Consider the following 15,684-nt stretch of genomic DNA (forward strand, 5'->3'; position numbering starts at 1 on the left):
ATTCCTGGGAGCTTTATCCCTGCATATCTGGGCCATCTCAGAAAATCAGGGATGCCTGTGAGCATCTACCTTCAACTGGTATTAATATTTCAATAGATACTAATGATTGGTTTTCTTTCAGGAACTTTAATTATCATGAATCAAAGAAATATAAAGACTGCAGTGTTTTCTCCAAGAAATGTTATCATCACCCAGTTGAGCCTGGGCTTCTTGTGTTCTTTGGGTGAACACTGGACTTGACATTATTTTCATGAGATGCTGAGAAATTCTCTGTAGGTCCATGGGGCTTCCTTCTGCTTAGGCTGTTTCCGTAAGGTTTGGCTTTACTTCTGCCTTTAACCACTGTTGTACCTCTCATCAGAAATTTTGTAATTTAGGCATTAAATCCATTTTAGCATTCCTAATGCTGATACTCTCTTCACTGACAGCCTGACTTGCCCTAAAATTTTATGTGAAGGTAGAAAGAAGATAAAAGAGGTCCACAGTGTGTGCATACCACGGGCAAGTCGTCACACCAGTAAAAGACCTTAATTTTTTTTCTCTTGTGAACCTGTTAAAATATGTTTGAATATATCACAGCCATTCCTAAACAGATGTTGAGTTGACCATCATTTCTCACACCAAATGTGTCTGATATATCACATTTGTTCTAACAGGGCTCAAGCAATTACTTGTAATATTTCAAGAATGCAAGTGATGAAAATGTTCGTATGTCTGAAAAATCAATGAATTATCTTCCAAAACAAGTTAAACATTGCTTTCAAATATTGCCACATACAAGTCCTGAATAGCGTATTGTTCCCTTTGGATCAATCATTATAAAAATATAAACAGTGCCCAAATTCTTTGTTTTTCAAGCACATATACATATGAAATAACCAAATTTTATATTGTTCACACTCAGTGAAATTTTCTTTCTATAAAAAGAAATTTTTTTTTCCTGGAGAAAGCATCATGCTAAAGAAACAGATATGGTAATAATGATCATTATTTTAGTCTTCATTTTCCAAAATGCTGTTATAATGTAATCTATAGTTCGTATTTTTTAACCACCTCTCAACATGCTATCAATCCAATGCCTCACACTGGTTACAAGTATGATTTATTGTTCATCAGATTTAAAATGCTGATCTGTGAAACATTAAACTCCTATTGGCAGCTGTTGTCCGAAGGTTTGCAGGTGTCCTGACTAATGCTTTGAAAGACCAGCATTAGCAATAAATCATAGCATACATAATTCTTCAATAAAGTAATGGGGAGAGTTTTGCATTCCAGATCCTCTAAGCTTTGGTATTTGTAAGTTAGCTGCACGGGAAATTAAAGTTAAGGGGTAAAACTTTCTCAGGCTTTAACACTTGGACTTTGGGCCAGCCACAGTCAATAGCAGAAGCACGCTGGTAGCTTTGTTCTCCTAACTCTGAGATTTCTTGGCTATGGGAACTGACAGAGGGCCAAGTATAGGTCTAATTGCATTCCTTGTTACTGAGAAAGAAATCTGAAAGGAATTTTCCTTTTCTTTCAAAGGGGTTACCTGAGCATTAACATTTTCTGGGATAACAAAATTGTTTATAAGACTTTTTCAAATCTCTCTGAAAAGAGAGCTTGAAGAGAGCTCTGGCAGCCGATTAAGAGGCATGTGTGGCTTACCTAGAGCAGTAAAGAGTTAGAGAGGTGAAGTCAAAGAGGTAAGAGAGATGTGGCTTTATCCTCTCAGAGCTTGCTCTGTGACTAACAAGCTGATGGCCTCTTTTCTTCTTTTTTCTCTCTGGTTGGCGCAAAGATTTAGCAAGATAGTACATGGTATATTCAACTAGACTGCTGACTCTCTAAGTTCTGTTTTGTTCACCAATATTTCCTGTGCTGTACCCACTGCCTACTGCATAAAAGATGTTCAATTAGTTTCAATTTGTTGAATGAACGAATATATTCAGGTAGATCCTTCTGTGGTCTGTATATTGGTAAGTAACTTATTGGGCCAGATATACTCAACCAGATTAACTCTGATCAAGCAATCAGTAGCTAACTTTAGTAGGTTGAAATCTTCCAGTGCTCGGAGTTTATATTTCAATGAGAGCCAGACAATGAACAAACAAGTAACCAAGTGAATAAACACAATAGTTAATAGCTAGTAATAAGAGCCACAAAATACCTAAACAAGGTGAGTGCTGCAATGTAGACTAAGGGCTTGGAGACATCAAAATCTGAAATGACCTAAAAACCCAGTGGCATAGCAGTAATGGATACAACCTTCCAGAAGGCTAAATTTACTGCAGAAGTTAGCATATTCAATGAAAAGTCTCATCTGTCAGTTTTTCTTAATGCAGATAGGTTTGTAGAGTTCTTACCATACCAACAAAATCGGTTTCTACTTCCTAGAATTTTGCTTTTAACATGTCAGTTAGCTTGTGCCCAGTGCCAAGACTCTCCACTTCATGCGTCTTCCTTTCCAAGCTGCGACTTCTTTCCCAGAGCCAGGCAGCTGTCTCCCAGATGTGCACTGTCAGTCACATAGGGAATCAGATGACCAAAAGAGGTGGATCAGTGCAAGTTTATCATCAAAGCTGAAAGAAAGCAAGAAAGAGAACTCAAAGAGAATGCCCTGCTGACTGTAGGTCAGGAGTGTTTTCTTTGTATCTCAAGGACAGAGGGTTTGATAGATTTGGGTACAAAGTACACATTGCCCTCCAGGCCTGCTGAACCATGTCAACCAGAAAACTGTTCCTTAGAGTTTATAATTTCCCTTTTTTCTTAAATTAAAAAATGCTAATGTGAACTGTTGACTCTCAACAACACGTGTTATTATTGTATATAGGGCAAAGAGTAAATAAGACACTTGCCTAATGAAATTACACTTCATTTTAACTCAGCAAGCTGGAAGTAATTTTAGCTTTTTTTCTTTTTTCCATGCTTCTTTATGGAAATAGGCCACAATCATTTTTATTCTACCATTCTTTATAACCTTATAGTATGCTTCCTGTTTATGCTTTTAAGGGCTGTTTTTTAAAGACCCTTAAGGAATATGCTTTAATACATTCCTTTTTAAAGTAATTATTCTTCTGTAGTACCCCCTTAGAATGTCTGAGGGGTTGGAAATATAGAAACTTTTTAAATGAAATATGTTTAATGGTCTGTGCAGAGTATTGTAATGTCTACGCCTGGTTTAGTTAACATAAATTATATTTTAATTAGTCATTATGAAAAAGAAGTAGGTATTTTAGAATAGACTCAGTACCTAAAACCCGTCATTTGCCTTTTATGTATAGTATTCATAGATAAAATTCTATGGGAAGTGTTATAGATTAAAAAACTGTGTTTGCAGTAACATAAAGTCAATTCTTAGGGACTTTTAAAAATAACATGAATGTGTCTTATTGGGGCATGCAAAACATCCATGTGGGCCAGAAGTGCTTTTATAAAAATTCTTTATAAACTTTAAAGTACCATACACATGTAAAATAATCATGTTATTGTTATTTTTACATTTGTGGCATGCAGAACTTCTGGGTTGAGCAAAAGTTCATAACTTTTTGTTCTAATGCTGAATATGTTCCTGTTTAGAGTGAGATTTTCTTTTTCACATGTAACCCTTGTGTCAGAGGTGCCCTGGGTTCCTTAGCTGGCTTTTTTCACACTGCACTTGATTTTTGAACCTTCCAAACTACACTTGTGCTTTCACGTGATGAAGTAATTTGTAGGAAGAAACCTTGACCTATGTCACATCTTCAGTCTATAGGTGAAGACTGAGAACCCCACTGTGGCTGTTTCCCTATTCCCCCATTTGTGCTAGAAAAGGACTGAGAAATCACTAATTCCTGCTCTTACGTGGCCTCTGTAATGGTCCTCTGACATATGCTGTTTCCAGAACTTCTCTGCCATGACACTCTTTACTCTTGCGGCTTGTGTATCTTCTTGAAGCTGGTACCTGTTTTGTGGTTATTCCAGCCACCTGCTGTTTCTTGCCAATCCTCTATCTTCATGGGTCTCTCTTCTTACCTGTCCCCCCAACACCACATTGTCTGTACTTTGGCCTCTTTTTTGTCCCCACTGCTACAGAAACCAGAAGCAAGAAAACGTGCCTTGGTAATACTCCTGCCAATTTTCCAGCACCCTCTTCCCTGGGTGAAATTGCTCTTTTCCACAGCTCTCTAGAGTGGCAGCTGTATCTTTGTATCTTGAGAAGAGCTCCCTCTTCTCAGAGAGCTCACATGGAGTGGGTGCAGCGGGAGGGCTGGGGGGCACGGCCCTTTCTCCTTGGAGTGCTCCTCCAGAGAAGCGCTGCTTTGTCCCAGTGGAGAACCGGGCCATGGGAAACAGACTCCCTGACAGCCACCATGGGTTACACAAATATTACTTCCATTTAGCTTGACCTTTCATTGTGCTCTAAAATGACGGAAAGCATTTACGTTGTGTATAGGATTTTTCTGGAAACAAAATTAAATGGGGTTTTTTGAAGAAAGGCATACTTGAACTTTTGCCTTTACTCTTCCTTTTTGAGTCATTATATCCAATTCAAGGTTTACCTTGTACCACGTATTTTCCTTTTGTGAGAAATAGCTAATTTCTCAACTGATAAAATTGTGAATCATAGATATAATGTAATTGCTAAAGATAAGGATACCTCTTATGGCCTTAAAATATTTAGCTCTGGGAATTGAGTCCAGGCAACATTTCTTAAATGCTTACTGTGTGCACTTATGTGTCACTGGCAGACTGACTTCTTAATTTTATAACTGCTTTAATGCATTAGTCCATCTAATCCTCACAACATCCTTGTGAGGTGGATAGCATATCATTTGTCTATATTTTACAGAAATATATATAGAGGCATAGTGAGGTTAAGTAACTTGCCCAGAGTCACACAGTTAACCACGGGCAGTGCCTGTATTTGAACATAGGCAGTCTGGCTTCAGTTCCCAGTGACTTAAACCACCTAAATGACTCAGGTATATCATCTAAACCTCTGGGAGTGTACATTTCTTTATCTCTGAGATGGGAATAGTAACACTTACCTTACTAAATTGTGAGGATCAAATAAAATAATTATTTGAAAGGGCTCAGTAAGTTGTGAAGTGCTAAGGTTTAAGTCTGGACTAAATGTTGATATATTTTCTATTAGTCAGATGAGTCTTATTGTTAATCTGACAATAAGATTAATAAGATTGCTGCTTGGATATACTGCTGGTTCAGATGAAAAACTGTGTTTTTCCTGAGGTTGTCTAGAAATCACAGAAAACCTCAGGTTTCACAATGAAAGTGATCCCTTTCTTCCAGAATGATGGCAATTGGAAGCATTTAGAGTATAGAGAAAACTCATCATAACATTTTTAATATACCAAGTAAGTTCAATGTTATTGTTTCCCTTTAACCCCAATCCCTCATTAATGTAGCATGTAACTCCCCTCCCTTTTTTTCTGTCAGACAAAATAAATTTTCTTCTAAGTGCCTGTTCACCACATACCATGGATTTGTCATTAACTGTCCTTCCATGTGTAATACTAGATATGGGACCATGTCTCTTACTGCCAGCATGGGGCCCTGAAACAGAAGAGATATTGGGCAAGATATAGGCCAGTGGAAGAGGGGTGGAAAACAAATCCAAAGATGAAGAGTTAGAAAGGCCACAGAGTAAAAACTTCATGCTTCCAAAGTGGGACAGGAGACCAGAGCCAGAACTGCAGAGAGGTCTGGTGGGTGGTGTTGGAAGAGTAAGAGGACGTGGGAAGGAAAAAGAAGAGGACACTGAGAAAGACAAGCCAAGCAGGAGACTGGTTCTTTTGCGACTGGCTTACAGAGGGCAACTGGCTTACAGAGGGCAAAGCTTTCCTCCTCTCTCTGTTGTTGAGCGTCCTTTCCTGCTATGGGCTCCTCTGTTCTGGGGTCTAACACCGCCATTTTCCATAACACTCTCACAAGTCAGGATGTTGGAGTTCTGAGCTTTTTACAGTCCCTTGCGGGAAGTGGGTAGCCCGAAGGCCTGACTTTTTGTGATTCTTTGGAGCTTTTGTGCATCCTAGAAATTGAGTTCTTCCTGTTTTTTTATTGGACTGGTATTGCATACCTAGCGTCACCCTGTTTGAGGGGGTCTTCCAAGCAGGGTTTTGATCATAATGAGTTATTTTTTTTCCTCTTTTCTTTTCTGCATAGAACAATATCCTTGCCATTCAATCTCCAAATATAGCAAGCAGTTATGATAGAAGAATATCCTTATGTTAGGGAAGAAGTTGGCAGTCTCAGTGATGTGAAAATATCCAATTTAGAAAACACTTTTAAAAAGAAAAGCTGCTGTAAGCCCTTTTTGGAATCAGGTGGAATATAAGTGAATAAATAAATAATTTCAAAGAAAATGTGTGGTCTGACAATACATTTCACTCTCTCTTTAGTCTAGGCAAAATCAACAACTAACTGTAAGACTAAAGAGAGGGTGAAATGTGTTGTCAGACCTAAACTTCAGATGTCATTTCTCTCACTTCATTAAAATGTCAAACTGCAAACTGGTCCTGGCATTTAATTGGGAGCATTACGTGAATGAAGATTTTCTAGCTGATGCATGTGATCAGAGCACTACAATAATGCCATTAGGGACTAACCATTTAGAATGTTTTTAAGAATATTGGTAAGTATGTAAGTAGAGCACTTAACATAGCGGAGGGAAAAAAGGCATCAAGTCCCAAAAAAAGAGCCAAAATGGAATGTGCAAATCAATCATGGCTGGAGGCATATAAATAAGGAGTATCTAGTGTAAAATTATCTAACTGTAGTTAACATTCATCAGAATTATAAGCATATCTATCACACTTGACCATCCCAAATGTGCCTACGTAGTTTCTTTTCATGGTGTACTGAACTGATCATAGCACTTGATATGCAAGTAATTCAAGTATATTAAAGTATATGACTCCCTTTCTAGAGGGCAGTTTGGCAATATGGTTTTTTTTTAATCCTTTAAAATGCGCTCACTATTTTGTCCCCAAAATTTTATTTCCAGGAATTTATGCTAAGGAAATAAGGATATGTGCCAGGGTTTTAGCCACAAAGATGTTCATTATAGCATTGTTTATAATATGATAAATAGGAAATTGCTTAAATATCCAACAATAACAGATTACTTAAATATATTATGTTATAGTCATGTAATGAAATACTGTACAGCCACTATAGATGGTGTTGTAGATAAATATTGATAGTGAAAAGATGTTTATGATATATTAAGTGGTAAAATGTTAAAAAAAAAAAAATGCACAGTGTGATCACATTTTTTTCTTAGAAAATGACCTGAAACATATTTAAGAGTTTTTAAAGTGGTTGTCTGGGTGGTAAGATTATGGGTATTTAAAGTGTTCTTCCATTTTATCAATCTTTTAATTTTTCTTTTCTTTTCTTTTTTTTTTTTTTTTTTTTTTTGGTCTTTTTCCGTGTCCGGCAACGGATCGCAACCCTCAGTGTCGCCCCCGGACCGGGACCGGCAACGGGATCGCAGCCCTCCGTGTTGCTCCCGCACCTCGCCCAGCCAGCGAGCGGGAAACCGGTCTGTATGTGGGATCCAAACCCTCGGCGGGAGCGCCATCGCGCTTCCCAAGCGGCGCACTACAGCAGTGCGCCACCGGGCCGGCCCCAATCTTTTAATTTTTCAACTCTGAAGACATACTGCTTTTATAACAAGAAAGAAAGAAACAACAAAAGTTATTTTTAATTGAAAAAAAGCAAATATGTAAGCCAAACCATATAAAAGTGACTGACTCTGGATAACTGAGAGACTTCATATGATGCTTTTCAGCTGAATTTATTTTAAACGTATTTCACCTAAACATGTGTGCCATGAATTTGAGAACAGTAACTGCTCTTTAGTACATTTGATTTGGCAGAGATTATTAGCTTTCTTCCTAAGCTTCCCTGCAAAATGATGGAACTCAACTTCTAATAAAGCCAGCTCTGGGGTTTCTTTCAAAATCCCAAATCCCAGGTCTACACTTTCCAGGTTTTCTCAGAGAAACCGCTGAGGGAGGGACTCCCTGCATTTCTCATATTTTCAAGCTGCCAAGTGATAAAAATGTAATAATAGGACGGACTCATCATATTATTTGTAGTATAGTCAAACTAACCTACTGTGCGGTATTATCCTTGATCTTCTGCTCCTTTGAAGGGAGACCTTCAAAAGACTTCATTTTTCCATCACTTGTTGATTACCCTAGTTTTTTACTTTTTTGGAGAGCTTATGGTTAAGGTTACAGAGGTGAGAAGTGCTTAGTGTTTCAAGGCAACTTAAGCTGTAGGTGGGAAACAGTTGAAGCAAACTGTAGTAAAGAATTCAGTTCCATCAGAAAATAAAATTCCCACCAGCTGTTAAACCCTAACAACCTCTCAGCCTCTTCCTTTTGTATCAGTGAGGTCTCTGTCCACATCCCCTGGACCTGGTTTAGTTCAGTGAGGCAAGACGTCATTTATTTTTCCTCATTAATTTTGGCAGATGTCATGGTATTACAACCAATTTCTCCTACTTTGAACACATAATTTCAGGATGACTTCACAATAAACGTAGGGGTAAATTACAGTACACATCTGGCAGACTGACTTCCTAATTCTGTAACTCCTGAATGGACATTAGTGGGAACAGTGTTGCTCCATGAGTTAGGAACCCATATTTTGAACCTGGTTCTGCATGAACTTGTTATTGAACATTAGACAAATGATGGTGTTTGAATGTACCATCCTCCCAGAACTCATGTGGAAATTTGATCCCCAGTGTGGCAGTGTTGGAAACTGATTGAGACATGGCGGTGGATCCCTCATGAATGGATTAATGCTCCCCCTGGGGGAGGGGGGATTAATGAGTGAGTTCTCGCTCTATTAGTTCCCATGAGAGCTGATTGTTTAAAAGACCCTGGCACCTTCTCTCCCTCTCTCTCTTGCTTCCTCTTGCCATGTGATCTGCTTGTACCTGCCAGCTACCTGCCACTTTCCGCCATGAGTAGAAGCAGTCCGAGGCTTGTGCCAGATGCAGCTGTCCCAGAATCGTAAGCCAAATATACCTCTGTTCTGTATAAATTACCCAGTCTCGGGTATTGTTATAGCAATACAGAAAGGACTAAGACAGATGGTCCAGTCTTTTTACGTCCCAGTTTTTCTACTCAGTAAGGTGAAAGGGTTGAATTTGTTCATTTTCAAGCTTCTTCTAGATTCTGAGATTGTATGACTGTGATCTACAAAGGTCATTTATTGCTGCCTGCATAACTTAGGACTGAAGGCGGAGCATCTGTTAATAATCCATTCCTAGGACTCCCCTGCCACTTATCTCTCTTGGTTCAATAAACCATTGTTTTCTTGTTCATGTTCCTTTTCTCATGCCATACTAAATTTCAGAGAAAATCTCATTTGGGCATTTTCTGTATCCTCTACTGTATGATATGTCTTTGTGACTAGTGAAAAAAATTCTTAAAATCAGCTACTTCCATTATTCTCCAGTTTTTAAAGCTGTCCCCTGAGAACTCAATGTGTCAATTCAAAGATTTTTACATTTGTTGTAATATCTAACCTAACATATAGAAGGCTAAGGCATATTTGAAACAGAAGGATTCCTGCCTGGAGACAGGGAGCTCATAAATATGTAGTTTGATTTATCCCTATAGTTTGAGAAGAAATTAGGATTTTTAATATTTTTTTCAGTATCTAAATTGAATATGCAAAATTGGGCTACTGCACATGCTTGCAGATCCTGCATTTTTAATTGTAGATACAATATTTTTAAATGGAGTAATAATTTCAAATGAAGCTACTGCAAAATAAAATCAGGTTAACAAAAGATTTTACAAATCAAATGCTTGTGTGTTTTAACTTGATCTCTATAGACTCAGAAATACGTCATTCTTTCTTTACATATGTCCAATATCTGCCTGTTTTCTGTAGTGAGCACAGAAAACCCAACCTAAACAGGCCGCAGAAGAGACGACTAATTTCCTACCCAATAGCTATTCTTCCCTAGTAACACACACTGATTTTATTCAAGCGGGTAATGTGCCCAGCCAAAAGACTGCATCTCCTAGCCTCCCTTGCAGTTAGGGCTGGCTGACAGAAATTGTTAGGTGGGACTATCAGGAAACCTCTTCAATGGGCGTTGACTGAGTTATGTATTTCTTGAGTCTGCTTCCTCTGTGCTGGCTCCTTTCTGAGCTTCATGTGGTCACAATATGGCCAAGGCAACTTTAGTCCCATCATCCTCTTCATTCAAACCCAGCAAGAAAAAGTCCAGTTTCCTAATAGCTTAAACAAAGCCCCATATTTGCTTGTCCTTGGCCTGATTGCCCATTTGGGGCTACATTGACTGAGACACATGGAGTGATATACCGATAGGTTCATCCTGGGTCATATAACCCACCCAAGGGCCCAAATTGGAGGTAGCTTCGCTGGGTCCCCCAAAGCAGGGTAGGGCTTCTATGGCTAGAAGTGCTAGCAAATGGATTCTGGATGATCGAGCCACAAATATCTACCCCACCAAATTTGCTGGTTTCTTCTCTGAGTTATTATAGCCTTCAGTAATCTAGTAAACTGATCGTTTGCTTCGCAGAGTTACATGAGCAATGATTAGGTCATTGAATTCATTTACTCTTACAGTAAATGAAATTGAAGGCTCAGGACACATCATTAATCCAGATTAGATATCAAAGTATATATCTTTTCGTTTTCCAGAGTAATGTTTTGCAATAAGCCATATAACTTCCCTTTCTCATTATTCCCCTGTATTTGGCCCTCAAAAAGGGTAGAATGAAAAAAAATTTCAACAACTGTATTTGCCAATATAGCTTGCCAGTGTAGCAGAGGACATTGTTTCTGAACATAAAGTTGTATAACAAGTTAGAGCTAAATGAAATTTAAAACACTTGTGATAAGCCCTGAAAAAGTGGTGCTTTAAAATAGTAATGTCAGCAGGTTGTCTATTATGTAACCATAATACTAGTGTTCTGAGTTTAGATGGAGGAGTTACAGAGCAATGACAAAAAATACTGTTGTCTGCTCTTTAATATGAGTGAACATGTAAAAGCGATTTTGAAGTGATTTATTGCAGATGCATGTTGGGACATGTTAAACAACAAGGCAGATGATTATGGCCACAGTTCTGAAAATGTTCAGATGGCCTTCAATTAGCTTTGGGAAAGGCCGCTTCTTACAGAAGCCAGTATTGATTTTTCAGAATGCCTTCTAGCTTTTCAGCAGAAAGGCCGATCATGTCAGTCCTTTGAAGCCACAGGAAATGTCTTTGGAGAGTGGACTGCAGAAAAGTATTCCTTCAGTGGCTGGGGACTGGCTATCTGGGCTGAGGACAGCAGGAGCTGGGTGGAGGTGAGACAGCAATGTGGAATGATGGAGAATGGTGTGTGCTGTGTAGTTAGAGTGGCCTGGGTCTGACACTGGTGCCTCCACGTGGTCCAGTAGATCACTTATGCTCTCAGAGCCTCGCTTTCTATGTTTATAAAATGGGGGCATGTGAGATTCTAATGAGAAAAGGCAGGTAAAGCTTCTAGCTCAGGGCTTATGACCTATCCTAAGTGTTCAATAAATGTTCACCATTATTCTATCTCAGAGCTGACCCTAGAAAAGAAGGAGAAGGAGTGCTGAGTTTTTCACTCTTTTCTTTTCCCCTGGGTTTTATTAAGCAAAAAAAGAAAAAGGAAGAAAAAAAGTGGAGTGAAGAAGTTGAGTTTGGGCTGGCTCCACTCCTGACAATGGTTTTACTTTATGTGGAAAAAATAGTCAGTATTGGCATAGCATAGGTGCTTATAGTTACCTTGGGGTCTTGTCCTATACTTGGGTGAAAGTTTGTTAAAACAGCCTTTTATGAAAGGATGGTATCTAAGAATAGCAGCCACTTGCTGTGGGAGTAGAAGGACCCCGACAAGTCAGCAAAGCCTCAGGCCTTCAGACAGCGCCATGTCAAAGATCCCTGACCTCCTGTCTGTCTGTCATTTTAGAACTGCTGGGAAGAGTGTCTCAACATCTCCGAGTAGCTAGGACTATAACCCTTCAGTTTACAAATGAGGAAACCGAGGCCTAGAAAGGAAAAATGATGCAAAGATGATATCAAGAGTCAGTGACACAGACAGGAACTAAACCCGAGGTTCCTGAAGCCCAGGTCAGGGGAAATAACGACTCTAGCCAATGGACTACATATGCTTCTTATCCTCAAACCTCTCCTTCTGGTCTCCTGTTTATTGTCAGTCTCTTCCAACCACTGAAGGACTGGAATTCATTCCTTTCGGCGAATTCAGTTTGTTAGAAGCCACCTCCCACTCCATCCAAATGCCAACATCTGTAAGTCTTCCTCCTGTGGCCACTCAACTTCCCAGGAGTGAAATTCACATCTCCTGCCGGGGGATCTGAGAGTAGCCACTGTCCTAGGCTGTTGCATGGGGGAAGGGCTGGAGGCCTCACTGTGAGTATCCAGACTTCCTCCTAAGCCCCTTGTTTTCAGCCTGGTGCCTTAGTCTGCCCTCTGTAATACCCAGAGTCTCCAGCCTCTTTGGTTCAGTTCTTCTAGAGAATGAACCACCCACATCCCACTGGGGTGGGGAGGGATGGTTGCCTGGCTGCAACCAGGTGGGGTGGATCTGTCACCTCCTGAACCTTCTCAGGGTTCCTTGGGGGCCACATAGCTGGCTTCTCCTTTGTATTCTTGTCCGTGGGCCCTGAAATCTCAGTGGCCTCTGCTGTATCAAGTTACCACTCTTCTGTCTGCTTTCCATCTTTCAGAATGGTTGTGTCATGTCTCAGTCATGTTTGTTTGTCCCCTCTCCCATTTGTTGTTCTTTTGCGCTTATACCTTTATTTATTTATTTCTCACCATCCTAGTGGGTTCTGGAAGGAAGCACAGATCAGCGCAGTATTAACCACCTCACCCCCATCCCCCTATGGTAATAGACGTTTTGTTGGTGTATTATCCAGACTTTCAGCTCTCGTAATATAGTTTCTAATGTGGATCTAAAACCCAATGGATAGTGACTGGCCAGGGCTCAGTGCAGTGTGTTTTTTGTTTGTTTGTATTTGTCTTATTTTGTTTTGTTTTTGAGGTTCTTGGCCTTCAGTGGAACAGAAAATGGTAAAGGAAATCTCGATTCTCATGTGTGAGGAGTTACCCTCCATGAAGATGACATCATATGTTCAGTCACTGCCAAGGACCTTCTGAAAAATACATCTTCTCAGGTTTTGTGTTATCACCAAATATTAACCTCACAGCATGTTTCACAATTATGTTTATGAAAGTGTTTTGAAAATGAAATACACCACTATGCAATCAATGGGGGGAAATCAGTGAGAAATCTAAGGGAGAGGCATATTTGTAATGTTTCTTCATCTCTAGCTAAGCACTTGCTGGGAGGGAGTGCCACACATTTCTTAGTGTTTGTGTTTTTAGATGCACAAACCAACAATAGAAAGCTTTCCTCCAAGTGTGTATGTACCAGGAATGCAGAGGAATAAATGTTTCTTAAGTGAATAAACTTAATGCATTGTAGAAGGTTTTGTGACTGCAGCAACGTTTGCAGTAAAAACATTTGATGTCAAGACTCTTCTCAAAATCGAGAGAAATTAAAATGAAATGAATGGCACATATTTTATTTTGCCAAGGACTAACATTTTCCATTAAAAAATAAATATGTTACCTTGTCAGTAACTTTTCTTCAGCACCTGATGTATTTTAGTTAATACTTCATTACTCATGGTGTTCTGACATGCATAATTGTTAGCAGAGGGATTCATCGAATGTAGTATTCAGAACTGACGACTGACTTTCATAGCCTGAAACTGAAGGATGGGACATTAAAATTTTTGTATTCACTCCTCCCTGCAATGGTGAGAGATTATAAATTGAGTTTTTATTTTGTTACAATTACAGTTCAGCCTTATAAAAACATAGCTAACAGTAATGTAGAATTTAGTGTAAGGTGGTCCTGTGTGATCTTCATTCAGCAAATACTGGATTCTAGAAATAACTGAGGAGTTTGATTATAAACCCTGCCCCTTGCCTTAGTTCTTTCAGAGGGTGCAAGCCCCCCGAGTGTCATTTCAGTTCTATCATATGGATCCAGTTCAATTAATGGTTGCTTGCTATTGCCTTTTAATGGATTCTAAGAATGTTGTGATGTCTCTTCTCCAGTCTGTTTGGCTACCTCTCTGGCTTGGGTAGTTTCCCATTTCAGTGTGCGTCTCAGTTTCACATCTATTTGCTTGAAGAAAGAACCAGAGACTGATGGGTTTTTGTGTCCCACCCCCTGCTTTTTGTAATGTCTGACAATGTGACAGTGCCTCATGGTTTACAACCAAAGAGGTACATGCTGCATTTGTATTCTGAGTTTTTGTTGTATGTGAGCAGAACTGACAATTTAAGGATGATAGAAAAGGACATACACTTAAAGATACAAAATGAGGTTTTGCATGCTCTATATAAAATACGAAACATTTTTTTTTTTTGAAGCCACTGTATAACCAGCAGAATTTTTTTTTAAAAGGCAAACAAGCACTATTTTTCTCTCTCTTTTAAATATTATCTCAAATAACTGGCTTAACTAGTTTTTTCCCCACTGTATTGATTAGTTGCTCTGGTCTTGTTCAGATGCAGCTCAGAATGCTCTTGTGAATCTCCTGCTGTTGTTTTTTTTTTTTCTCTTAAATCCTTGGCTTTAAAACAGGTGGATTTAGCGGCAGGGGGCCTCGGCCTCTGTTCTTGAAAGCTCTTTTCCTCCCACTCTGTTGGAGAGGGAAGCATGATTAATTTCTCCCCTTCCCTTTTGATTATAGGAGAAATCAGGTACAGGGTGACTCAGTGCCAGCACACCTGAATTCAGGGCTCAGTTCCCCAAACAATTGCTGTCTTGTTCCATAGCCTCTGGGCCTGGGCAGCAGGGAAGGTGAAAGGATAATGAATTCCTCTAGATGGTGATAAGAGCTACATTCCAGGAGGATTAACAGCACAAAAACAGCATGCATGAGGGAAAAAATGAGAAAGCAGGGTCGTTGGGGGGGGGGGGGGGGACACCCACATTGACACACAAATACAGCCACACAGTGAACTTTTTTCAGTGTGTTCTCAAGGCCACATTCCAATTTTAACTGCCAAAAGGCTAAGCTACTTTGACAAAAGCATCTACATGTTGTACATGACATGTACATTCTTCAAAAGGCTTGGGCGCATTCTTGCTGTCATTCTTGGTGGTATCCCCGCTTTGCTGTAAGAATCACATCTAGCCTCTACCAAGTAGCTCCTGGATCAGAACACAGAAAAATGTTCGAAATACCTGATTTCAGGGCCGGCCCGGTGGCGCACTGGAGAGTGCGCTGCTTGGGTGCGTGGCGGCGCTCCCACTGAGGGTTTGGATCCCATGTGGAGACCAGTTCCCGCTCACTGGCTGAGCGCCGTGCGGGCGCAACACCGAGGGTTGCGATCCCATTACCAGTCAGTAAAAAAGACAAAAAGAAAAAAAAAAAAAAAGAAATACCTGATTTCAGACTTTTCAACCCAGAGGAGAAAAGAAGAGGGGATGAAAAAGTCCATGTAATTTTTTTTTTTTTCTTAAATTCTTTTATTAACTAGTAATTTTTAGCATAAATTTTCCTCTCACTTTATGCCTAGATGGGGCACGGTAATGGCAGCAACTTTTTAAAGTCCATGTAATTTGTTAACCACATCCGAGAACAGTTCTG

General features: G+C 39.6%; 1 protein-coding gene across 5 annotated transcripts in view; it reads left to right on the forward strand.

The window, feature by feature from the left end:
* SPATS2L (spermatogenesis associated, serine-rich 2-like) overlaps nucleotides 1-15,684 on the forward strand; it is a 180,020-nt gene that overhangs the window by 28,678 nt on the left and 135,658 nt on the right. The window contains exon 2 of one of the 5 annotated variants that reach the window (XM_008575551.1): nucleotides 13,056-13,188. The exons of the other annotated variants lie outside the window; for them this stretch is intronic. The gene's annotated coding sequence lies outside the window, so the exon portion shown is untranslated. The remainder of the gene's footprint in view (nucleotides 1-13,055; nucleotides 13,189-15,684) is intronic. 5 annotated transcript variants of the gene reach the window in all.

This window comes from Galeopterus variegatus, unplaced genomic scaffold, assembly GCF_000696425.1.
Source record: "Galeopterus variegatus unplaced genomic scaffold, G_variegatus-3.0.2 Scaffold1205, whole genome shotgun sequence".
NCBI lineage: Eukaryota > Metazoa > Chordata > Mammalia > Dermoptera > Cynocephalidae > Galeopterus > Galeopterus variegatus.